Raw genomic sequence first — 25,352 nt, forward strand, 5'->3', positions numbered from 1 at the left:
CTGGGTGTGTCTGTGTTTGCTTTATTAGCCGAAATTAATGTTTGAGAGTCTTATAAGAATGGCTCGTCTTTCTAGCTCTTAATCCAAATACAGTTTACACACCATTTCTGTTTTGCACCCCTAAGGCTTGAGACAAAGGCTGACCATTTCTCAGAGCATTCATCAGTAAGATGAGCCTGGGAAAAGCCACACTTTTCTCCCTCTATGTGTTCTTCCTTCTCCCATCACTGTGACAGATTTTCATCAGTCTGTTCAACAAAAAGCATCCCAAGTAATTCTGAGATCACCCTGGTCTCAGACCCAAACTATCTAGTGCTTTCCCCAACCCACATGGGAAATCCAGTATCCTGCTCAGAGCATATGGGCTCAGAACTATGACCAGTCTCCTGTAATTTCCCCCTCTTGTGTATCTTTTTTGGCACCCTAAAGTCCATGAAATTTCTCATACACACCATGATTGAAATTTTAGAGCTTTTCCTCTAAAATTTCCACACAGATCTGTAAATAGATTCGAGCACTATTTGATGTCAGAAAGGCAGATTTTATTCAATAATAAACATTGCAATGGGCAGTATTGAACTGAGTCAAATTCTACTGAAAAAACGTGCAGATATTATTAAAGCAGGGTGTGTAACTAGAGAGGAAGTCAGGTTTAGGAGGGTCTAGACTGCCAGCTACTCACCTGGGTGTGCTCATTGGAGCTTGCCAGGACCAGACTTCATGTATCTTCATGACAAATGGCAGCTGTGTAAGTTAAGTGCCCTCTAGACTAAATCTGTTACCCCGGGGATGGAAAACAAGAGAAATAGAGAAAGAGAGGCATTTCCTCCAATGCATTTATTTCGGAGAGCTCTCACTCAGTTCTCCAGAGTCAGTTATGGGTGAAAGACTAGAGTCTTAAGAAATTGGATTAAGGTTTCAGAGTTGTTAGCTTTCTGATGTCCTATGAGAAGTACATAGATTATCTGTTCATCGCCAGCTTTTCGGTGGAATAAAATCTCTACACAGCCCTGGACTGGCTTTTCAGGCAAGTAGCTGCAGAGGACCGAATGGTCATACAGTGATGCGGTGATGAGGTGCTGGAAGCCACATTCAAGTCTCTCTCTCTTCTCACTCTCTCTCTCTCCCTCTCTTTGGCCCTCCCTCCACCCATTTGTGTGTGTGTGTGTGTGTGTGTGTGTGTGTGTGTGTGTGTGTGTAAAAATAGCCACAAACACTAAATTATTACACAGGAACAAGAGAGTAGCATAATTTGATTAAAGATACCATACTATGAGATAAATGAAAATTGAACAATAATCTTTTTGAAAGAAAAATTACCTTAAGGATATTGATATAAGAGCCAAATTATCTGATATTGGGGTCCTGAAGAAAGATTTGGGTCTATTTCAATATAGTTTGATATTTCCCAAACTGTTGTATTTATAATTTAGGAATATAGACATCTATGTGTGTGTGTGTGTAACTGTTTACAGCTGGTGTTAAGTCTCATCCTCTGTGAAGCTCTCTCTCTCATATTACAAGGACCCAGCACGTCAGCCAAAAGCATGCCCAGATTTCACTTCCATTTGAGAGTTAACTGTTACATGTTGCTTTTCTGATCACCACATATAGTGTGTTACTGTTATCAGCACACAATAATTACAAGGAGGGAATCATGACCTCAATTTTTATCATATTCTTTTTTTGTTAACTTACATATTTTAGTGAGAAAATATTACTTAGACTATACTCTAATGTATCCTATCATATTTGTGTCTCCAACCCTCTAGTTTACCTGCAACTCTTGTTGGAAGGAAAATATTCATTATGTACTTGAACAATTTAACCTTAAATCCAAACTCAAAAAGTTATTGTGTGTATATGTCTATATTGAATCAAATAAATGCTACTGTAAACATTTTTATAGACAGGGATTGACAATCATATATATTTTATGGAGCTTTTTTTATAGATCATATTATACTTATATCAGTAAAAAATGTTAATGGGATCTTCTTCTAAGAAATGGAAATAGTAATTTGATGAAATGGAAGGCCATGATAGTTGCCACTGAAATGGAATTCTGCTTCCATCCAAGGCTCCTCAAAATGCAGTACTAACTAAGGGTCAAATTTTTATCTTAGATGATGAGGTACATTTTAGTCTGAGTAAAGTTGTCTATGGAAATCAAGAAGGATAAACTTTTAAAAACATTTTAAAGTAGATAAAATTCTTACTAGTCATTTAACATAACATATTGCACTATTTATTTTCTCAATGCTCATGAGAAAATATTAATGACATACAGTGCTACTTCATTCTGATATAGGTCATTAAGTCACTCTTGCTCATTTAAATAATGCCACAGTTGCTTCCACTCACTGAATTTCAATCATAAACTTTGCTCAAACAACATAATTGATCATTAATGTTCTCATTTGCTCCAGGCTCACAGTAGATTATTTTCTTAAGAGTGTAAAATTATTACCAGGGAGTGAGAGGCTAATCTCTTCTGTATTACACTTGGTCACCCATGAGGGATGTGTTTTCAACACAGAGAGACAGAGATAGAGATAGAGAGAGAGAGAGAGAGAGAGAGAGAGAGAGAGAGAGAGAGATGGAGAGACAGAGAGACCAGAACAAAGAACAAGTAAACCTAGAGCTTTAAAAGCTGGATTTATAAACAGATTTTAGCCAGGATTGCAATATTATTCAGACCTCAATATATAGACTTGGGTAGTTACTTTCTCCATTTTGTATTAAGAAGGAATATAAAGTAGTGATCAATTTATCTGAAATGTCTTGCTTTTTCTCAAGAACGAAAATCCTGGCCCAATTTCAAAACATAAGGTTTCAAAATAATTAGATTTTCTGGGCTTTGGGGAGGAATATCCATACATCATTATCACTCTAGTCACCCTTACACTGATTGGTACTATTGTAAAATAAGGATGCCCATCCTCATCTACCCACAGACCTGAACTTCACTGTCTTGTGGTTTTCAAGCACTTGGATTCTCTGTGTAAAACCAGTGTATAATCTTTTTTTAAAAAAAACTTAAATTCGAAACAATCTTTTTTAAAAATTTTTTATTTTAATTTTAAATAGCTTGTTTTACATGTCAATCCCAGTTCCCTCTCCCTACCCTCCTCCCGCACCACCCATCCCCCCCCCCAAGCCTCCCACCCTATTGCCAATTCCTTCCACATAGGGGATGTCTAGAGTCTGTCATTTCACTCAGGGTAGGGTCCAGGCACTCCCCTAAGAGTCCAGGCTGAGAGAGCATCCCTCTTTGTGTTATGGACATATGATGTCTGTTTGTATTCGAGGGTAAACACTGATCCACTGCTCAGGGCCCCATAGGTTGCCCAGCCCTCCTCACTGACACTCACATTCAGGGGTCTGGATCAGTCCCATGCTGGCCTCCCAGCTGTCAGTCTGGGGCCCAAGAGCTCTCCCCTGTTCAGATCAGCTGTCTCTGCTGGTTTTGCCTCTGCTTCCATCAGTCACTGGATGAAGGCTCCTGGATGGTTATAGACATCAAGTTCATTATCAGGAATGGGCATTCGAGGTGTTCTCTCCACTATTGCTTAGCTTGCCAATTGATGTCATACCTTTAGATCACTAGAGGTCACTCTGGTGCCTGATCTGTCTTCTAACCTATGATTCCCTCTTCCCCCTATCTTACCCCCCCCCCAGTCGACCTTACTGTTCCTCCATGTCCTACTCTCTCTTCCACTTCTCCCCCTCTCTATTTCCCAGGTCCCTCTCCCCCCATCCCTTGCTGTGTTCCCCATCTGTTCAGAGGATCTTGCCTCATTTCTCTTCTCTTGGGTACCATGTATATCTTTTAGGTTCTTTCCTGTTTCCCAGACTCTCTATCAGTGGAAGTGCAGACTGGCACTATCCTGATCCATGTCTAAAATCCATAAAACAGTGAGTACATACCATGTTTGTCTTTTTGTGACTGGGTTACCTCACTCAGGATGGTTTCTTGCAGTGCTATCCATTTACCTGCGAATTTCAAGATTCCATCGTTTTTTTTTTCTGCTGAGTAATACTCCATTGTGTAAATGTACCACATTTTCTCTATCCACTGTTCAGGTGAGGGGCATCTAGGTTGCTTCCAGGTTCTGGCTATTACAAATAATGCTGCTATGAACATAGTGGAGCAGATGCCCTTGTTGTATGAATTTGCCTCCTTTGGATATATGCCTAAGAGTGGAATTGCTGGGTCTTGTGGTAGATTGATTCCCATTTTCCTGAGGAATCACTATACTGCTTTCCAAGTTGGCACTCCCACCAGCAGTGGAGGAGTGTTCCCCTCTCTCCACAACCTCTCCAGCACAAATTGTCTTCGGTGTTTTTGATTTTAGCCATTCTGACAGGAGTAAGATGGTATCTCAAAGTTGTTTTGATTTGCATTTCCCTGATGGCTAAGGATGTTGAGCACTTTCTTAAGTGTCTCTTGGCCATTTTAGCCTCCTCTATTGAGAATTCTCTATTTAGTTCTGTATCCCACCTATATTGGCTCCTTCTATTATGGTATCTCTTTTCTTGCTTAACAAACTTCTTTATGATTAGTTACTCTAAACTTATGTACTTCTTATCCATTTATAACAAAAACATGAGAAATGTCATTTACTCATAATATTCTTAATCTTGGCTCTTAAGATAATCTTTTCAACAAGGCTTTATAGGAGTACAATTTTACTAGGTTTATGAACATTAATGTTTTCAAGTACTTTGAATATATCATGCTAAATTATTTTTCAAGAGGACTGAACTAATTGATATAGCCAGGTATGGTCATAAGGTGTTAGGGTCCTTGTTACATTTAAATAGGAATAATGTTCATAAAAGTAAAACAAACCAAATCAAAACACACTGCTTGAGTTTTATATTGCCAAGAAATGATCCAATGAAACAAATTGTTATGCTATCTATTTAGAGTTTTGGGATCAAGTATAATATATTCTACATACACTTTCATCTGATTATTTTCTGAAATCTTGGCAAATTAAGTGGAGTAACATGCTGTTAAGCAGCAAAATATCAGCTAAAGAATGATACATATATTTTAGAAATTAGAAAATGGAATGAGATGGAAGAGGAATACAAAAGGTATTCTGGTATTATTTTCCCCTGAAAGTTTTCTTTGGGGTATCAGGTATGGCAGGATTGAAGTTACACATAGACAGAAGTTTTGAGTGACTTGAGGGTGCCTGCAGGAGCATTTGATCCTGGGATTCTGTTTTTTTTTCCTGTGCAACCAAACTGCTACTTCTACCTTTCTTGATAGATAGACGACCAAGCTTTATTTTGTGTAGTCTTTGAATTCAAGGCTCTCCTTATGCAAAGGCACTCAAGGCATAACGGAAGAGCTATAGAGAGTCTTGGCATTAAAAAGAGCCAATAAACAGGGATCTAAATCCTTTCCACATACAATACAAATGTGTTAATCCCATAAACTGGTAACTCAAGAGCTAGGAGTATAAACCTGATCTATATCCAAATAGTCTTTGGAAAAATATTTAAAACAGAAGAGAGGAATCCAGATAATGAGAGGTTAGGAAAAGGCCAGTTGTTTTTCATTTTTATTATACTTTTGGGGTGCACTTTTTTGTCATTTTGAGTGAGGGGTTAAAAAATATCCACATAAAATAAAGCATGGCAATAAAGTTATTGGCCTGAATGGACAGAACAAAACTTAGAGCCCCAAGGAGAACTTCTAACTCTTCTAGTCTGCTGTCAAGCAGGGGACACAACCTTGAAACATCATCTTACTGGGCTGCTGAAACCCTCCAGGAGTCAGAGATAAGGTGAGATATGGCTTTTTGCGAGAAATGAGTCTTTAATTTCTTGGTCTTTTCGAATAGCAAACCACATGGGGCCATATAACACAACTGTATAGTGCTGAAAGTCACTGCAACAGCTCCCAGAAGTAAGAACGAAGTGATACCTGAATGGGCCAGTCCATCGTGGGCCCATAAACTTCATAAGCCTTTTTATACATGCCTCATATTCTTCTCCAGGAACCCTCAGTTTTGGGCCCAGGATTAGCAGACATTCCTCTAACCGGCCAGAGAGTTAGCCTGGCCCCTCCCATTAGTCCTTACCTTATTATGCTTGCTTTTCATTCTAATGCCATCTTGGTAGGATGAAGGTCTTATTTCCAGAGTGAGCAGGAACAGACTGTTCAGGGGCTTCAGCAACTTTGATCTTTCATTCTCATAATGCCCTAGGAGCTATTTTCTGCCAAGCTGATGAGAATACTAATCACCCTGGCCTTTGGCCTGGTTCTTCTCTCATTTTTCTTTCTCTGTCCAAGTTCAGACAGACTTGCACCATTTCCCCAAAGTTTACTAATATAAAACCATTCTTGTTCAGCTGGGATGCTCTTCTGAACTTCTTATAAAGTAGACTCATCTATACATTATGCATTTTATTGTAGTGTTTAAAAATGAAGCAATTTATATAAAATTCAAGCTCTGCAATCTGGAAATGTGTCTCCAGCAGCACTCTGTACTTCAGTATAAGAAGAATTCAACTGTGAGGCTTGCTAAAAGAAATAGCGCCTGATCCTTCTCCTAATATGTGTTCAATAGGCCTGAAGTGGGGCCTGAGATGTCTTTGTTTGTAACACATATCGAGAAGCAAATGGGTTGACATCATGCTTTGAAAACCATTAATTTAAAGATTTTCCTACTTAGATCATATAAGTATCTGTTATCTAATACAATACATGATTTTTCTAGTGTGACTATGTCAGGGTGGCATCCCCAAACCTACAAGGGATGAGAGAAATAAAGTTTCCAAATTATTGAAATATGAATTCATATTAAGAGGAAAGTAACAACAGTATCAGGAAACCCCATAAATCCTTCCGCAATGAAGAGTAAAATAAGAATTATTTGACATTTACACATCAAGTTAATATTTGCCTAACAGATGAAATACATTCTTAAAAGAGAAACAAACAAAATGGACTGAGAGATAATCATTTTTACAGAAGTGATGACTTGCAAAAAATTTCTAGTGGTGCTAAATGAGACTGAAATAATTTGAAAGATACAAAATAGGAGGAATGCATAATATAAGTTAATTTTTAATGATTAAGGATAATTTAACATGCTGCTATTAATTGTGATGTTTGGAATGCCTGATTGAACAGAGAATTTTTCTTCAGGATTCTCTTTTTGTCTTGAAGTATCTTAACATCTATTTTACAGACCAGTGAGCTTAGGGCTGGAGGGAGTGCTCAGAAGTTTGCACTACATACTTCTCTTGCAGAGGACCTGAGTTTGGAGTTTGGTTGGTTTTTAGCACCTAGGTGAGCTACTCTCAAGCACCTTAACTCCAAGTCTATAGCATCCCATACCCTCATATGGACTCTGCAGGTACACCTGTCACACAAACATACACTTATCTCTCATGCACATATGCACTACGTAAAGCTAAAAATAAATCTCAAAAAGAAGATAGTGAGCGTTTTTTCTGGTTAAATGTATAAGAATGCATCAGTGACTGTACTAATCATGCCGGCTTCTTTGGTTCACATTCCAGTCCCTTCCGTGAGACAGTGCAGCAAGAGACAGTGTGATATGTTGGTTATCTGTCACAGAATACTCTACATTTGCCACTGGAACCAGAGACCTCAGTGATCTAAATACTAAGATCAGCAGTCAGTTTTGCATACTGTCTCTGAAACTATATCAACTTTAGTGTGCAAGCTAAGATGCTGAAACTGGAGCTACGAAAGCAATGAATTTACAAAGTTCTAATTTTATCCATCAGTTTCCTATACAGAATAAATAATCTGATAAGAGATTATGGTCTTACAAGACTCCAACTTGGTTGGATGAAGAATCATCCACTGGAGCAAAGGAGAAAATATAGATGTCTATCATAGGGGATCCAAGAACATTTCTCAAGACCTTTGGCCTGTAGCCGGCTCTTCGGAGGGTGTCTGAAGCATGCTTTCTCTTTCTTCCTTACTCTAAAACTGGGCTGTGAATCCCAGTTCTATAGAATCAGAGAACACCGCGGCAGAGCTCCTGTAGAGATTCAATTTGTATTATCTTCCAAGCAGAAGATTCTAGTTCACCTAAATCTTGTGATAAAAGAGCTAAGATTCAAACAGCTGCTTTAATAATGAAGAAGTCAGGGGCATGTTGCTGGTATTCCTTGTCTAGGGTCAAATTGCTGCTCATCAGCTGTCCTGTAGTTTAAAGTCCCCACTTTGTGAGGTCTTAGACGATCTCTTACAAAGTGCTGCGAATGTAAGAAGGAATTAATCTTTGAGGAACATGAACCAATTTTACATCTTCAATTTAGTTTCGTTTCCTTATGTGGAAACAGGACTTCTAGCTATGACTGCTCAGAATTTTCTTGCGCGTGCACGAGCTTGAAAGGAGACAGAGCTGCACTGAGGCCGGAGTCCCTGCGCCCCTCTGGCAGAGTGGGCTCTGGGCATTTCCTATGCCTCTCTACTTTAGCCCTTAGCATATTTAAGGGAATCTTTATTCAGTTCACCAAGAAATAAAACGGTAATGTTTAAAAATATATGATACCCAATAATGCATTTAGCTGGCATGATAAAAATTGTGAGCCTGGGCAAGATCACACTCATGAATAGAAGTGGTGCTGCCAGCCCACACCTTTTGTTCTCAGGAAGAGCTTTTTCTTCATTATGAATTACTATTTGGAACTTTCCCAGCACAGAAAATTGCTGGAGAAATATTTCAGAATGTGCGTTTTCAGTGTCCAGGGTTGTGCTGCTACAAGACAATGCAGAGCCTGGGAGATTCAGTGCCACTTTGTAATTCAGCTCAGAGAAGCAGCTTCTGTTGCAAGGAACAAGCCGGAGGCCCAGCCTTTCATGGTCAAGTTTTGCATCTTGTAGAAAAACTCCTTGAGGAATTCTTAATATAACTTTTAAAAGTGTGTTTAGACATAGCGAGGTATGTTGTGTTTGCTGTGCAGCTCACAACTGTTTTCCGTATGTAGTTACCTTTGTAGTTACGCGGAAGAATAGATATGGGGCATTTCCATCACGCCATGAAAACCTCTCACTCGAGAGGCCTAACCTTCACTCACATTCTAGGACTACTGCTTCCAGTGTCTGTTCTTAAACCTCATGTCGTGTGCAGTCCAGTTCTGTTCAGTTCCGTTTGATTCTTTTTCTTTTTTCTTTTTCTTTTTTGAGATTTAATCAACCTTTTTGAAGATGAAAAGTGCATTCTTTTACAGTTGTTTTACAGTCTAGTGACTGTACGTAGTTTGATTCTATTGTTTACTGTTTTGTGAGCATGCTTCAGAATTGGTTCTGTTTTGAGGCTACCACTGACAAAGCTGCTACGACTGTTCTTACACATCAGTGTTTCTGCACACATTTTCTGTAGGGTCAGTGGGGCAAGTCACTGTTATATCATAAGGATATGAACAACTTTTTAAAAGAAAGTTTGTCTTTGTTTTACCAAAGTGATCAGTCTTTCCACAGACGTCATTATTGTGCACACACCTGGTAATTTCACATCTTTGCCATGTGAGTCTTTTAGTCCAATTGTTTTTTTGGTGGGCATGCTGCCATTTTGTTGTCAGTTTTATACTCCCTCACAAGAATAATGATAATTGTACCTTTAGAAAATAATTTTTGTGGAGTAAAATTCCAGCTACCCTTTTCATTTTCTTTTAGGGTTACCTGTTTGCGCTTGAGATACTGGAAACAGTTTATATGGCACATACGGGAACACATTCTCAAACATGTAAGTAGAAAGCATCCTGACCTACCTGCATGTCATTTGTGCTCAAGGTGATGAGTTCAGTGTGAAGATATCAATTTAATATGGTCTAATACTGCGGTAAAGCATCATTTGTTCATGAAACCATTGCCCTCTGCCGATTCTGAAAGTATGGTCTGTGGTTAATTTTGTTATTCTCCTTGAATGTTTTCTTTCCCCTGCAGCTTTTAATATGCTTTCTTCATTCTGTGAATTTAGTGTTTTGATTATTCTGTGCTGAGGGTACTCTTCTCTGATCCTGTCTATTTGGTGTTCTATATAATTTTTGCATCTTGATAGCCATTTCCTTTATTAGGTTAGGTAAATTTTCTGATATGCTTTTGTTGAAAATATTTTATGTGCCTTTGATCTGAGTTTCTTCTCCTACTTTTATTCCTATTATTCTTAGATTTGATATTTTCATAGTGTGCTAGATTTCCTGGATATTTTGTGCCAGGATTTTCTTTTTAGATTTAACACTTTCTTTGACCATTGTATCCTTTATTCTAACACATCTTCAGGGCCTGAAATTCTTTCTTCCACCTCTTGTATTTTGTTCATGAGACTTGCTTCTGAATTTCCTGTTTGAGTTCCTAAATTCTTCATTTCTAGTTTTCCCTTAGTTCGTATTTTCTTTATTGATTCTATGGCCACTTTCAGGTCTTGAAATGTGTTTTAATAGACAACTTTAAGGGATTTATTTACTTCCTCTTTAAAGACCTTTATCATAGTCATAAATGCTTTGTTAAGGTCATTCTTATGTGCTTCAGCTATGTGGCATTTCTCAAGGACTACTATTATTGCCTTTTTAGGAGGGTGTGGTGGCTGTGTTTTGCCTAGTAGGGAGTTCTGTGATTCTGCTAGGTGTGGACACTGGAATTTAAGGATAGAATATGTTTCTAGATATTGAGAGCTGCTAATGGGGATGAGCTCTGGGAAGCTGAGGTGGTTCCCAGGAGAGAGGAGAGCAAGGTGTTCCACCAGGATCTGCTTAGTCCCATGGGAATGAGAATAAAGAGTAAGAACAAGTTAAGGCAGGCGGTCTAAAACAGAGCTGGGGATGAGACTGGGGGGTTGAATTTGGAAGATAGGAGACAGAGTGAAGATATGCAATTAGCCCACCTGGTTTTCAGGCCATAGTGGCCAGTGAGTTCCCTGGTCAGTGTCCCCTGCTGGTTCTGGGAGAACTGAATGTTTCCTTTATACATTTGAGTCTAGGATTCATTTTAAATTAAAAGCAAGATATAAGGTAATGTTCTTCTTTTTTCTTTTGTTTTCATTTATTTATTATGCAAATAGCATTCTGCCTGCATGTAGGCCTGCAGGCCTGAAGAGTGCAACAGATCTCATTACAGATGTTTGTGAGTCACAATGTGGTTGCAGGTAATTGAACTCAGGAACCCTGGAAGAGCAGTCAGTGCTCTTAACTGCTGAGCCATCTCCAGACCTAAAGTAGAGGTTCTTATAATTCATCTTATTATGTTTCCCTATATGCATACTCGAATGTACCATTCATTGAAAGAAGCATTTTCCAACGATTTTCATTCCAATAAAACTTGTGTTGTAATTCAAGAAAGTACACATGCAAGATCTGTTCCTAGACTTTTAGTCTATTCCATTTTATTTACCTATTTTTCTCTCTTACTAAATGATATGTTAAGTTTTCAAATTTGAAAGTGGTAATTTAAAAATGTTGCCTTTCACTATTGGCTCTCTCATGCCCACAAACAACACACAGACACACACACACACACACACACACAATTACCCTTATGTTTGTATTAGTTTTATGCTACATTGTGTGGTTTAATGAGAATTTCCTTTATAATTTTCTAATCCACAAACAGTCTGTCCCCATGTCTTCTTTATTTATTAATTTATTTTTTAACTTTCATTAATTCTTTGAGGATTTCACATCATACATGCTGATCTCACCCAATCTCCCTGCCCTGCCCTCTGCCCTCATTACCTCACCTGCAAATAAAACAAAATGTAAAAGAAAAACTAAAACTCAACCAAAACAAATCAAAACAAATGAGCACCCCTTCTCCCACAAAAGAGATGAATCTCTTCTAGGAAGCTGAAGTGTGCCCCAGTGAGTCACACAGTTCACCTTTCAGTCTTTTCATCTGCAAGTGTTCATTGCTATGAGTAATCGGTCTGGTTTGAGGTCTCTGATGCAGCCATACCATGATAATGGGCTCTCACTGAGGCTTTTCTTGGATAACCTGTTGTCCTGTGTTGTGGAGATACTGTAGTTTGGGGTCTGTAGTTTAGCCCCCTTCTCATGCTTTAGCAGTTCATAGATGAGGTGGATGTTGGGGTGGACCAAGTCATAGTTCTGGTTCTCAGCCAGGGTGGTACCTGGGCTGGTCAGCCCACCCAACGAGGTCTGCTGCTGGAACCTGGCCAATTCTGCCCTCAGCCACCCAGGTCCGGCTCATCCACGCTCACACCACCAGGGTCAGCTCCAATCTCTTGCACAGGCAAGGTTCAGGGCCCTCTCTCTGGTTTGCTGTAGAAGGCATAAGGGTGAGGGGGTAGAGTGAGCTCTCCTGCTCTCAGGGCTGGCTCTCCTGTGCTCCTGACAACAGGGTTAGCTCTAGTTTTTCTGCTCTCATGACCCTGGGACCAGCTTTCTTGCCTACTGCATGTAACAAGGGGCAGGGGAGCTGGAGTAGAACCAGCTCTCCTGCTGCAATATCCATCCCAGGGCAGGCCAGCTCAGCAAGGCCCTTGGACTTCAACATGCAAGGTTTCTATGACTCCTTGTGGTAACACAGGTCATGGACATCAACACAGACCCCAGCTGCAGGAGGAGCATGGATCCAAACATAGCCCCTGGCAGTAGTTCAAGCCTTGACATCACCATGGTCCTAGTGATAGCACAAGTCACCCAGATCAGTATGGTGAGGTGGCAGCATGAGCCTTGGACACAAGTATGGTCTCAGGTAGCTGACCGGATCCTGGGCATCCTTAGAGCCCTTAGTAGTGAGAGCAGCCTTGGACCAGATTCTGGTCACTGGAGAGTCACAAGCCCATACATAACCCTAGGCAGCAACCTGGGACAAGATGTCTCCATGACCCCTGGTGGCAGGAGAAAGTCCCCTCACCCCCAGATCTGCATGGTCCAGGTAGTGTTATTTCTGGAACACCAACATGGTCCTAGGTAGCTGACCAGATCACAGGCATCAACATAACCTTCGATGATGACAGGAGCCAAAGACGTCTACTCATACCCTGGTTACTATAGGGCCATGGACCCAGACATAGACCTCGGTAGCAGCCTTGGCTCAGATGACACCGTGGCCCCCAGGGACAATGAAGGACACTCAGCATAGATGTGACTGCAATATAGTCACCTGAACATCCACATAACTATAGGTTGCAGCCCATTCCCAAGACATCTGAGTGGCTTTATGTGGCAGCATGGGCCATATACATCAATACAGACCTTGGCTGTATTAGGATCATGGGCCCAGACACGGTCCTAGGCAGCAGTCTGGGCTTGGATATCACCATGGCTCCAGGGGGAATGACAGGCCACCTGAGTCAGCAAGGCTCACACAGCAGCATGACCCTAGGATACTAACATGACCCCAGGAGGTGGCCCAGACTCCTGACATGGGCATAACTTTCAGTGGTATCAGGAGCTGTGGACACCAAAAATATTTGTTTGTACACATGTGTACATGTTGAGGGATTTGTGCATGCATGTGTATGTATGTGAGGGTACAAAGTTTTCTTCTGTGGTTCTCCATAGTTGTCTTTGTCATCCTCCCTCTCCTCCTCTACTTCTAAAATGGATTTATCATTGAATCTGGAGTTTCCTGTTTTAGCAAGCCTGGCTGCCTGATGAGCCCTCAGAATCTGCTTGTCTTTGCCCAGTTCCTTATACAGAACTAAGATTATAAGTATGATCATAATTATATAATACCACTCCCCATCCTGGCTTTTATGTTGATGTTAGGCATTTAAAATGAGATTCCCATGCTCAGATAACTACTACATAGTTTTTCCATTGGCTGAGCCATCTCCCCACCCACTTCTTTTATTTCTTTTGTTCACATTATTGTTGATCAAAAGTAGTAAGAAGAAGAGGATTCCCCAATCTCCAAATCATGTTTGCCTGTGGGTATCTGCATTTATTTCCATTAGTTGCTGGGTGAAGCCTCTCTGATGACACTTGGGCTGGGAACCAATCTGTTAGTATAGCAGAATATCATTAAGAATCATTTCATTGACTTTTTGTCCCCAGTCATGTTTGGTTTTATCCTAGCTCGCTGGGCTATCCTTCCTTTGTATCCTGGTCCTCTAGGCAGTGTCAGGGTGTGGGTCTCAAACTGAACCAGTCATTGGCTGGAAATGTGCACAATTTCTGCACCATCTTTGCAGCAGCACCTCTTGTAGGAAGGACAAATTGTAGATAGAAGGTTTTGTAGCTGTCTGGGTTGCTGTCTCAATCCCTCCAATGGAAGTCTTGCCTGGTTACAGGAGATGTCTGGTTCAGGCTCTTTGTCTCCCATGCTAGGAGGCTTAGCTAGGATTACCCTCTTGGATTCTGGAACTTTCCACTGCACTAGGTTTCTATCTCTTTGAAGAGATGCCCATGACCCCCAATTCCAGTTGTCTCTCCCGGTACCTTCTCTCTCCATCCTCCTACAATCTGATCATCTTGTTTCCATATCTACTTCCCAATCCAATGGTTATGTCTACTCTACTTCTCTTTTGCAGTAAGATTCAGGTGTGAGCCTTGAGCCCTTCTTGTTACAGAGCCTCTCTAGGTCTGTAATACTATCTTCTTTTACTTTATGGCTAACATCTACTCATGAGCTGGTACATATCATGCTTGTGTTTCTGGGACTGGGTCAATGATTTTCTGTCAGCTTAGTGACTGCACATGAATCTACTGATATTTTAATTATTGTCATCAGACCCAAGCCCTGCAGAGATGCCTAGCATTTTACTGTCAATTAATCACTGGTCATATGCTTGTCCAAGAATAGCTTCTAAATTCTTGTTACATATGTCTGGAAAATATACCACCATGTAATATTTATATGCTAGAATAAATTACATATTAATCTATGGATTCCGTTTGATATTTATTAACATATGAATTTTAATGATCATGATAGATACACGTAATTATAATTACTTGGAATAAAATACAATTAAATTTTATTTCAATTAAAAATTCTTGTCAAATTTTGGTATGAAGTTCATTCTGTCTTGATTAAAAAGCAACACAAAGCATTATTTCAAGTTTTGGAAGAATTTGAAGTAAATTATTTTTTTCTTAAAATATTAAGATGGGACCAGTATATCAGGTTTTACTTAAAATCTTAAACTAATACAAAATTCTTTAATGGATATAGAGTTATATCTACAAATCAATAGGTTATATAAATAATTGATATTATGTAGATTATGTATATTCTTTTAATAATTTTAAGGATTGTGTTTTAATCTACTGAAACAACCCTGTTGATGTTTTATTTTTTCATTTCATTAAAATTAATGTATTTATTTAATATGTTTTTAGTACGTGTCCACATAAGCACACACACATGAATATTCTGGCAAACTTGGAGGTCAGAGGGCAACTTTCAGGAGTTGGTTCTCTCTTCCAACATGTTGGTTCTAGGACTGAATTAATGTCATCATGCATGAAAAGGGCTGCATTTAGCATCTTGTCATCTGGCTGGTATGTGCCACTTGTTTTTGTTGCCATCAATTTTCTATAACTCAATGCTATTTGGTGTTTTTAAAATGATGCTAGGGCTGTCTGGAAAAACTATTAGTGCTGGTTGCATTTTGGAAAGGAAATGTAGGGCTGGATATTCATTTCTTATTTTTTTAATTTCTTTGCCTATAGCTATGATAAGGTATCCTAACAAAAGTAAGTGAAATGATTTATTTTGGCCCCTGTTCAATATTACTATCTATTAAATGGAAGATGAAACTGTCCCCAAGAGCTAAGGCTACTGGTCACACTGTGAAAACTGTCAAAAAGCAGGGGTGATATATTCTTGTGATCATCTCACATTTTTATTTTCTATAACCCTGAATCCCAGATTAATTCATGGTGACTGTTACTTACAAGGGTTAGTGCCTTCACTCCAATTAACCTATCCAAGACAATCCCTCACAGCTATGCACAGAGTCCTGTTTCCTGGGTGATTCTAGATCTCATTAAGCTGACAATTTTGATTAACTACTACACGTACTTTGTATTTTATTTAAACGATATGGCATTATTTCTGGATTTGTGTCATTTTCTAAAAGATTTCAAGTAAAACACAATGGTGGTTTAAAATAAAATGCTCCCCAAAGGTAGTGGCACTATTAGGAGATGTGTTCTTGTTGGAGGAGGTGTGGCCTTGTTGGAGGAAGTGTGTCACTGTGGGTGTGGGCTTTGAGGTCTATTTTCTCAAGCTTCATTCAATGTGAGAGTCAGTAGACTTCCTGCTACCTTCTCATCAAGATGTAGCCAGCACCATGTCTGCCTGCATGATGCCACTTCAATTAAATGTTTTCTTTGTAAGAGTTGCCATGGTAATGATGTCTTTCCATAGCAATAAAAACTCTAAGACAAATACTAGCACATCAAAAAGTATAAAGAGTAAAATATACACAATTTGAGCATATTTGGCATAACAAATTATCAGATATGCTAGTATAATTACTACTAATATTATAATCCTTTACATGAGAATGTAGCTGGGGACTGACTTATTTACTTTTTTATTTTTAACAAAAGAACAACAGGGTATAATTGTGTTGGCCACTAGGAAGTCATTCCTCTTTAGGGTGAGTGATTGCTAATCCAATTAGAAAAATAAAACTCTGTATGGTAAGACTTAAATTCCCATACTTGAGCACTTGAATAGCTAGGTCTTTATATATTTATACTTTGTAGAAACTAGATAAGAAACAGAATTAGGCTTCTCTGTGAATCACTGTGTGTGTGTGTGTGTGTGTCTGTGTGTGTGTGTGTGTATGAGAGAGAGAGAGAAAAAGAGAGAGAGAGAAAGAGAGAAAGAGAGAGAGAGAGAGAGAGAGAGAGAGAGAGAGAGAGAGAGAGAGAGAGAGAGAGAGAGAGAGAGAGAGAGAGAGAGAGACTTTTGGGACTACCTTCAGACTCTGACTCTAGAACTATCAATGTCATTCTCCTGATAGTCTTTTGTTTATCCTTTATTGTCTAGGATGAATCACTTTAGTTACAAGGAAAACACCATATATGTATGTTTCTTAAAGTATAGTTTACTCCGTCACTAGAAGCCTAAACTGAAAAAAGTGTTTATTTTTATTTAGGGTTACTTTTTTACTATTCATATGTAGAAGATATATTTTGTCACTAGAAACTAAGAAAAGCAAGAATCTTCATAAACATGGTTGCTTCTACAAGTGACAGTTTGGGAATTATATGGAAATTAAAAACATAGAAAAGCACTATGTACATAAACAGCTATATTTTATTACTATTATTTATTATATCTGGTAAAATAAAATATTGTAAAAATGTAGTACTGTCAGAAGATAGAATAGGCCCACACTGCTCCATTGGCCTGTAGAATGGGACCTATTGTTATTTAAAAGCCAAATGGAAGGCATTATAAATACTTCTACCAGAGAAAACAATTAACAAAGACCTGCTGAGGTGTTTGCTAAGTGTAGCTGGAATATAGAATGGGTACTATAGAACTATAGAAAAAGAACTAGCACATAAAATCACATGGTTAGTTACAAGAACAAGAATTAAAATAGCTATGAGTGTTTGCATATTTTGTTAAGAGAGGGAGAAAGGAGGGGCTGAAAAACATTTGCTATGACCTGACCTCTGGTAAAACTGAAGTCAGCCTGACCCTCAAGCATGTACAATAATTATAGAAACTTGTGCTAACCTACATTGTTCTGCTTCTGTAACCACAAGACTTTCTGCTCCCCAAACAAACAGAAACACCATGGAAACACAACTGTGCCTTATTATTATTTAAAATTCATATCCTGCCAGGCTTGCTAATAGCCATCATAGCTATGTCAACAGGATTTTCCAAACATGTGGTTTTTACCTCTGTAAAACTCTAGCTCATTCAGCTTGGGGCTTTTGTTCTAGAATGGTAGTTACATGAGTGTGTATCCCAGACCAGATCTGTGTGGCTGAATAAAAACTTCAAATTCAAAAAAAATGTGGTACTGTTTGGCTTTCTATGTATTTTAATTTTAAAATAAAATTAATACTTGCTAAGATTATATATTTCCATAAGAAACAAATGTTTGTTTACATATTTCAAAACTAATTTATAATTTACTGTGTTGCATTTTGTGTACATGAATACAGGACTGGTTTATATTTAATTTTTTAATATTTAAAATTGATCAAGCTATATTTATTTCCTACAATTCTATTTTATCTATGATAATCTCAAGATCTGCATGTGGTGATGTACATTTTTCATCCTTGGACAGGGTATATTTCTTAAACTTGGGGTATGGGGTACAGTAAGATGGATTAAATGTTCCCTCTGGTTCAGTAGCATTCTCAGCAGGTAATGGAAATCTAGATCATACTTAATATGAACCATCTGCTTTGAAGTTGGCTCAGTTGTGAGAGTGAAATTCACTTTCATTAGATGGAGACTAATGGGGAGAATGAATAAGGCAAACTGTATTTCCTCAGAGAACAAGATGAAATAACGTGATAAGTTTCAAAAGAGGATTATGTTAATAGAGCCCAAGGGTTCTTAAGCTGGAAGATGCAGAAGTTTTGACTTTTTATTTTTAATCTTAAAACAATGAATTGCATCCTACCTAATAAGAAATAATAAAAGTTAGTCTAGATAGATGAAATAGTATGCATTGTTTTGTATATCAGTGTCAGGAAGTTGACAGAGTAATAATGGGTATATAAAAACCAGTTCATTCTCTTGAATATTTTCACTTGTTTTATTAATGACAGGACTATTCTAAACACTGTTGACTATTCCTATTGTGTGGGAAAGCATTATTGTTAGCCGTATAAAACCAAGTCACTTCCAAATTTTCTCTTTTTCTTTTTTCTTTTTTAAATGGAGCTCTTTTTCAGTCTTTTGTGGAATTTTCCGTCTTCATTCGACCATCTAGCCTAAAAACCTGATGTTACCCAGCAGTCTCTGGACAGCCATATTGCTTTGGTTTGCTTGAGGGAGTTCACAGCTGAACTATAAGTATGACTTAAGAACTAGTAATTCCAAGATGTAGTTGTAGAGGAGATTACCTCCCAGAATTCTTGGCATATATATGCAATTGTATGGAGACTTTCCTCCTGGGTGTTTCTAAGGGACATTAACTTTAAGTGACTGACTATGTCTTTTTTTTTTTGTTGCCTACCTTGCCATATTTTTAATCTTATTTCAAATCTTCTATGCTATGAAAGAATGTTACATCCACCCAATTTCCCTAGCTACAAAGCTGGAAAGTGGCATGTCATCCTCAACAGTCACATCTTACTTCAGCAGATTACCATGTTCCTGATGAATATTCATCTAAATAAATGACCTTTCTACTCCTCTTATTTTTATCATCGTATTGTGTCTCCAAGAGCTGGCTTGAGATAACCTTGCCACTGTCAAAATTCTGCAGTGCTGTTTGTCTAGGGACTGTCATTGCTGATACCTGGCATTTGATTGCAGATCTTTTTTCCTAATAGACCCCATCTTCAAGTCTTCAAGTTTTCAGGGCTACTTCACTTTTAAACTGCTTAACCTTTTTTTCTTTAAACAAGTATTATAATATATACCCTTATCATGACAGAAAGGGAAGCTTGCCTTAATAAAATAATTTGCCTGTTAACAAATGTAAACATTTTAATTATATGGTGAGAGTTGTTAGTAGTAAAAGACCTTAGTGCAGAGCCACTTTCCCTCAGGAATTGAAATATTGAAAATTAGGAGATTCTTTATAGAAAATACTATATGCATGCTAAATATGAGGTTTGCTTAATTAAATCATAAGACCTTGTTATATTAGAAAACAACAGTAGCATAACAAATAGTTTTTAGCTTATCAGAAGTTGCTTTAAAAAGTGATAATTCATGTTTATCTATAAGAAATTGTGAAAATATTCGAGAGTTTGAAGATACGCTGACTTGTGTTTTCATGCTGACCTCATTACGGAAACAAAAGTGAGCTGACAGTTTTGCAAAGAAAGGTTGAGCCTTTGCACAGAATGCAAAACTATACTGATTTGAAACTTCCAAATGGAGCCATTTTCCCTGTCAGTGAGGACAGCAGACTAGTGACTGGCCTCTTCGTATTCAAATACTGACTTAGGCAGGTCACTAATTGCTCCTGAAATTATAGCTGTAATGCTGGAATTGATGATATTTTTGATTCTGTTCAGATGACACATAATAGCAGCCCTCTGCCTTACTGTCCTCATCATAGCAATTCTGACATGGGACATGAATTATAGATACTAAAACACTGGAGACTGGGAAGCTTAAACTTAATATTTTTTTTTTGTGATCGCACAACATTTTTGTCTGTTACTGGCAGCAGACTTCACTTTGAGGTGTCTACAAAATTAGGTTGTGTGGTCTAATTTAATCCACAAACTCTGCATCTAGAACAGGGCATAAAAAAAGAAAAAAACGACTAGTATCCTAAGTCAAAATCCATGAGAAAAGGTTATACAAAACATCTTTCCACAACCACTCTTGAGTGGGAAGGAATTCTGATTACTTTGTGTTAGGAGGAGTAGATCTGAGTGAAAGGGGGGGGGGGCTGGGGGTACTGGGAAGAGTGGAGGGAGGGGAAAATGTAATCGGAATATAATGTATGAGAGAATAAATTAAAAATATTTTTCTCAGGTTTTCACCTGAAATGTTAATATTGTGTGCAATCTATATTTTAAACAGTGAAATATTCATTGTTATTCAAGTTTCATTAGGAGGCAATTTCAACCTTAATTTTAATAATTGTGCATAAACAAGCTTTAGTGGAGTGATTATAAATGAGATTACTGTAGACTTTGGAATGATGTTGAATTTGAGGGTTATTCTCATTGGTAAAGCTATAATTCCTATTAAGGGGGTTTCAGCTCATGGATTTCCATTGGAAAGACCCACTTATATTCTAATGTATTTTTCATGTGAAGTTACATTGACCCATGGACATTAGCATTTATTTTTATTTTTGTATATATTCATTATACAACATTGTGACTTTCATTATGGCATCCTCAGGCATGTGTGGCATAATTTGATCCATGAATCTTTCCTTTTCCCATTTCTCCTTCCTTTGATCCTCTTCTTCTTCCTTAATTTTGTCTTCTATAATTGCAAGGCATATATTTATTTTTAAGTCTATACTTTATATATAGAAGGAAGCAATACTTTCAGTAGAATAGATAGAGTGGTGTAACTGTATTAAATAAAATGGGAATTTATCTTTGAGAACAGAAGGCTAAAAGCCTAAATATCCATGGATATGTCCCCAGGGAGGGCTATCTTTCTGGCTGAGTTTTCACTGACCTTATTGGTTATGTCCCCAGTTTATCTGCTGTGCTCTTGTTGCGTCACAGGCTTTCTCCAGAGTCTATCCTGGTCCAATGTCTTTTTCAGTGAATTTCTTGTGATATGGCATGTAAGATATGGTCTTGCAATAGTGCCTGCTTTCTATATCCTGGTACCTGTGAATTGTTGTCTCATTGGTCAAAAAAGACTCTGATGAACAAAGAGGTGAAGACTGGGCTGGTGAAACCCACAGAGACAATTGACCTGAACAAGGGGGATCTCTTGGACCCTAGACTGATGGCTGAGAGGCCAGCATGGGGCTGATCCAGACCCCTAAGTTTGGGTGTCAGCAAGGAGGCCCCAGCAATCTGTGTGGCAGTAGATCAATATTTATCCCCGGCATACGAATGGACTTTGGGAGCCCATCCCACATGGAGGGGTGCTCTCTCAGCCTGGACACATGGGGGAGGGCCTAGGCCCTACCATGAATCAAAGGACAGACTCTGGAGACTTCCCATGGAGGGCCTCACTTCTCTGGGGAACAGAGTGGGAGGTTGGGGGGTTTGGTGAGGGGCAGGGGAGGAGGGGAGGGAGAGGCAGCTGTGATTGACATGTGATGCAGGCTTGTTTCCAATTTAAATAACAAAAAAGGGGGGAGGAAGACTCTATACATATAATAAGGATGAAACAAAGGAGAAGTAAATTTTCTTCTGAGTTTTGGAGTGATTTCAGGTTATTCAGGTCTCCACTCATTTAAGACTGAACATTCTAAGACTTCTAGAGTTTCAGTGTAGCATGAAAAATAAAAGACCCAGAGACAGATATTGTGGTTCAAGTTTCAAGCTGTGGTTCAAGCAAAGCAGCCAAGCAGTAGATCTTTCCTCTACCAGCTGAAAAAGCAATCCTGTTTCCATGAATCCTCAGAGGCAAAAGGCTATCATACCCTGTCTCCTCCTATTTATATTCCTTTCTCCACCCAATCATATCATACCTGTCTCCACCTCCCTAGGGCTGGGATTAAAGCCATGTAAGCCCAGGTGCTGAAATCACCATTGTGTGAGATGTTTCTTTTAGGACTGGATCAATTTCTTGTTTTCAGTGTGGCCTTGAACTAACAGAGATCTGTCTACCTCTTAATTTTGAGTCCTGGGATTAAATGTGTGTACCACCACTGCTTAGCTTCTATAGCTAACTCATATGGCTGCTTTGCTATTTTGGTCTCCATTGGCTTTAATATATCATAAACAATACATCACCATATTTCAGAAAGTACATGTTTATATGTTTGCTCTTACTTGGCTATAATCATTATTTATATAGCCCCAGGAACTTTTCCCAGTGCAATCATGGACATTAGTCTTCTAGAACAGAAAGGATTAATATAGCATAATATGAGAATGACAATGAGAAAAGACAGTAGAAGTGGGGCTTTTGTCTGTATTTTTGACATTAACATTGCTTTCTCTGGAATTTTAGTGGGTAAAGACTAATTAATTAGACAGATATATCCAACACCAGCCAAGTATTAAGAAACACACTGGAGTTAAGAGACTACCCACCTCATAACACCCTTAGATGCATACCTACCTTGTTATGTCTATATAGGCATTGTTGTCATATAAGAATATAATCACATGTTTTGGTAGGTAGAAATATAAGCAATTACTTTTATTTTGAATTTACTAAGACATTTCCCTTTTAGCAGTTTGTTAGGACTAAAGTTCACTGTCACCCATTGACATTTAGACAACTATTTTGGTCATTACAATATCACTTACAAACTACAAAGGATTTATTTATAAGTTATAGCTGACTTCCTTTTGTATATACTAAAGTTTTATTGTTTTTTATTGAGTGACTCAGATAGTTTTTCCTTTGTATATAAAACATTACCTGAATTTGCTAAATATTCATTGCATAATGCATTATTTCCAAATTTGTAAATCAAATCAGATATGATAAAAACTTCTTAGTCATTTTTTGGAAATTAAATTCCATCTTGATTTGTCACAAGATGGAGTAAATTATTTCCTATTATAATGATATTAGGTAAAAGCTGCAGGCTTTCAAAATGCTGCAGTAGTTTTTTAAGAGGTGAGCTGGGTAAACTCATCACAGGTCAGCCTTGAGATCTTGTGCTTGGCCACCAGTAGAACAGAACTTTGAAAAATCCACATAGGGGTAGATTTCCTGAAGCAAACTAATCTGAAAATGTGAATTTTCACCATCAATGATTGTTCTGTATTCTGTGAAATTTTAATTATTTTTGTTTTAGTTTTTATGTGACATAATATGAATTACCCTGACTGGTCACTAAAAATACTTCACAAAAAAATCAACTTTAAAGGGCTGAGGAAATGACTCAGTAAAGTGCCTGACAAGCAAGCTTGAGGATCCAAGTTCAATCCCATAGAACTCATGTGAAATTGTCATGAATGACAGCTGAGACCTGTTATCCCAGAACTGGAGAGGTTGAAACAGAATACTTGGGGATTGCTGGCCAGCTGGTCTAATTAACTTGGTGAACTCTTGGTGAGAGACTCTGTCTTGAAAAACAAGGTGGACAGAGGCTGAGAAAAACAGCTGATGTTGACATCTGACCATCACCTACTTACAAACATGTACACACACATACACAAAGAAATGAATAATTTAAGGGAATAATGGTTTATTTTGGCTCATGGTTTGAAAGTATAGTCTACCATGTCAGAGGAGCAGTGAGAGCAATTCTAGGCTATGGCAGCAGGGGCCCACAATTGCTTGTTCACATCTATGTGTTTCAGGAAGTAGAGAAAAGGAGATTCTTCCAGAATTTGCTATATTTTTAACAACAACAACAACCACACTCACACACACACGCACACACACACATACGCACACACACGCACACACACACACACACACTCATGCATGCAAACATACTTTCAGGCACACTCATACCCATTTTCTACTTTGGAGTTCCTAGCACATGGATGATGGCATTCACATTCACTGTGTAGGATTTTCTCCTCACTTAATCTCTTCTGGAAATAATCTTAGACACTCCCAAATGGATACCTCACCAACATCCTAGGTGTTTCTTAATCCAATAGAGCTAGCACTCCAAATTACTAAATAGTAATACATGTTGCATACAGGCATTAAGTTATCATACTATGATTCATTGAACAGCTGCAAGTTTTACATTTCATTTAGTAAAACACAATTCACAAAATACATATTATGTGTGAAAGTTTCTTTCTCTTTGCCATACAGTATAGTTTATATTTTCATGTGGAGTTTGTTTTGGTTAATTATTTTGGCATTTATTTCTCTAAGCAAGCTGATATTTTAAAAATTAATTCAATTGAGCCTGTGAAATATTAACATTCTGAAAAGATCTTTAAGAAAGGTTCATTTTTGGATGCTTCCTTTAAGTCTTCTTATATTTTAATCATTTCATTTTGCTCTCACTAGTGTCTAGGTTTTCTTTTCTATATTTTCTTATTTTTTCTTTTGTTTCTTAGAAAAGATAGTGTTTTGAGGATAATCTTTTGACAAGATTTTATTTAACATTTCCCTATATGTCACTCTATATTTGTTTACAGAATCTCAGTTTTTACTTAACAAAATACAGTCTGCCAGACCATCTTGCTGTAACGTGGCATTTTCAAACAATGGCCAATGGAAAGCTGTATAGAGGTTGCGATTAATGGAATAATAAAAACTTAATTTCTGTGTTTTTTTCTTGTATCTTTAGGGTAAAAAAGTAAATTCTTAGAAGTTGGACTGTTACCTTGTTACATTAAAAAATGACAAAAGTATCACACAAACACACACACACAGACATACACACAAGAAAATAACTACCGCATATGAGTCTGAGGAAATATTTGTTGGTAAGTGCCTTAATTTCCCATTCTGGTAAGTTAGATATTGTTGCATTTATTTCCATAGGTACTGTCCAGGAAAGAAATTTCAGTAGTAATTTGTGACTATTTGCTTTATCATGGCCTCATTAACAATTCTGCTTTTAACCCTTATCAGTATGGTCAGTGAGAGATGAACCACGAGTACAGATTTAATTTGAAATTATGTTATAATGAAGAGA

The sequence above is a fragment of the Mesocricetus auratus genome, unplaced genomic scaffold (genome assembly GCF_017639785.1).
Source record: "Mesocricetus auratus isolate SY011 unplaced genomic scaffold, BCM_Maur_2.0 Super-Scaffold_15014, whole genome shotgun sequence".
Taxonomy (NCBI): Eukaryota; Metazoa; Chordata; class Mammalia; order Rodentia; family Cricetidae; genus Mesocricetus; species Mesocricetus auratus.